Below are 2,617 nucleotides of genomic sequence, written 5' to 3' on the forward strand. Positions count from 1 at the left end.
GAGTAGCATGTCTAGACACACAGAATGTTTGATCTTAGTGAGAATGATCATTTTGATCACTTCATTAAGTGGTGGCTTATTTATTTACTATAAATTTACATTTTTCTTTTGTAATTAATATGTATTTTTGATATTAATAATCTGAGGCTATGTAAATAACCCATTCTTTGTCAAAAGTTTCACCTCTGAATTTAGCAACTATTTACTTTTCACCTGAATCAATCTCTATTGTGATCATGCAAAACTGTAACATTCTAGCTGTAGTGTCCTTCTCTACTTATAGATGATATTTCTACTGTAAGAAATGTTTGTTTTTATTCTTAATATCTATTTACATATCTTTAGTAGTATGCAGTCATGGATTCTTATTTTATTCAATGGTTTATAATTTATTTATGTCCTTATTCAGTTAAAGTTTAAAATGAAATTGTTCCATATTTGGTCAGAAGTAACAACCTTCCAGTTGATTCCTGTGTTATTTGTAACACACTATCACATTTTGAACACTTCTTAATTTTTTTTTATATATTTTTAATTTTTTTATACCACTCAGACTGTGTTCTCTCCCTCTTACTCTCCCCAAAGGAAGAGAAGAATGATCATCAATGGCAAAAGGCAGTTTGCACAAGCAACACCAAGAGCCGGCTTCACGCTCAGGAGAGAACACTGTAACTCCTCCTCGTGGTTTCGGGTACTCTACACGATCAGAGAAACCTCTCTAGTAACAAACTATAGAAATCTTACACTTCTTAATTTTTTAGCACACACACAAATAATTCTAGTTTCATCTTAACTTTTGCTGCTCAGTCCGGAATTAGCTATTTCTCCAAGATCTTGGTGGATTTTAGTAGGAAATGGTAATTAGGGAAAAAATTTTGGTTATCTGAATGCTAGGACTGTTCATTGATAATGGAATGCCAGTTTCAAGTCCATTTCAAGGACTGAGCTGGTAAGTGAGGGAGCGGAAGATAGATGACAGATGATGATGATGATAATGGATAGATAGATGATAGGTAGATAGATAGATGATAGATAGATGATAGGTAGATAGATAGATGATAGATAGATAGATAGATAGATAGATAGATAGATAGATAGATAGATGATAGATAACGCTCAATTATTTTGTCTTTTCTGATACATATTTGTATTTCCCTTCCTCCACAGTGAGAAAAACAGATTCTAACCATAGTACTATATTTACTCATTTTCTCAGTATTATAATATATAGAAAATAGTCACAACTGTTAAACACATAAGATAAAAGAACTATTAAAAACTCAAAACATATTTGGAGTTTTCTTTTTTGTTTTTCTTTTTTAGTTTGAGAATATTTAGTAAAAAATCTGTTACAAATTTAATTGAATTATTATTTTTATTACATTTTATTGTATTTTTCCCTCTAATGAAGGTTTTATTCCTTATATATACAGTTGGTTAGTTTGTGTCAGTTTGCATTCATTTTAGGGATTTTGTTTTTTCCCTCTTTTTAAAATTCTATTTTGAATAAGTAGAGCACTGATATAATTTTAAAAATTTTAAACTGTAGAAAATAATATAATCAGAGAAATGTTTCTTCTCATTTTTTTACTCCTTCCTCTTTCACACTGTAAATAATCAATATAATTTATATCATATATATGTGTATATATATATATCTTCTTGCTGTGTTTCTTATTGTAAAATTAACAAATACTTGGGTGTTTTCTTATTTTCATTTCTGTCTTATGTGGAAAGAGCATACTATACATACTCTGGACTCCTGTTAGCTTCCTTTTTTTAAAACTTTACAATATAGCCTGGAAATCATTTTCCATATCAACTCATGGACTCCTGTATTTTTTGCACATAGCTCATAATATTCCTTTGTGTTTATATGCCATAATTAATTAATCAAGTTTTTATGTCTAGGTATTTACATAGTTTTTAATTTTTCCATTAAAATTAATGTTACAATGAATAATCTTTTACAGATATATTTTTTGTATTATTGAAGCCTTGTCTTCACAGTAAATTATGGATATGTGATGACTGTGTCAAAAGACTAATGTATAGGTATTTCTACTGAAATTGCAAACCTCTCTTTCATAAGAGTTGGACCATTTTATATTTTGCCTACAGTATATCAAAGTGTCTTCACAACTTCATGAATAGAGTGCATGTCGAGTTTCTAAATTTTTGTCAAGTTAGTATTTGAGAAATGATATCTAAATGTTTTCTAAATTTATGTCACTCTTTTTTATATATGATGTCAAATATATAAAAAATATATATTTAAGGTAGTCTTTATGTTATTTATGCAACTTATTTATTAATTTTTTTAATTTGCTGGGCAAAGTAATCTAAAATTATTTCTGTGTGGACCAATGTATCAATCATTTTTTATTGCATCAGACTTTGGATTCTGCTTATATAGCCTTATTCCACAACCAGGTAATAGAAAATTTCACTAAGGTTTTCTCTGCTACTTGGATAAGTTTATATTTCACATTTAGATTTCTGTTCCTTTTAGAGTTAATTCTTGCATATGGTGTAAAAACTATAATCTTATATTTTCCAAACTGGAAATCAAGGGGAACCAGGACCATTAAGCAGGCCCTTTTGCTTCAGTTATTTT

The 2,617-nt window shown here is 28.8% G+C and overlaps 1 non-coding gene across 1 annotated transcript; it reads right to left on the minus strand.

Moving 5' to 3' along the window:
- Positions 1 to 544: 544 nt before the first annotated feature.
- LOC136384306 (small nucleolar RNA U3) lies at positions 545 to 748 on the minus strand. The gene has a single exon (XR_010747585.1). It is a non-coding gene; the product is annotated as a small nucleolar RNA U3 (small nucleolar RNA).
- Between the last annotated feature and the right edge of the window lie 1,869 nt (positions 749 to 2,617).

The sequence above is a fragment of the Saccopteryx leptura genome, chromosome 12 (assembly GCF_036850995.1).
Source record: "Saccopteryx leptura isolate mSacLep1 chromosome 12, mSacLep1_pri_phased_curated, whole genome shotgun sequence".
Taxonomy (NCBI): Eukaryota; Metazoa; Chordata; class Mammalia; order Chiroptera; family Emballonuridae; genus Saccopteryx; species Saccopteryx leptura.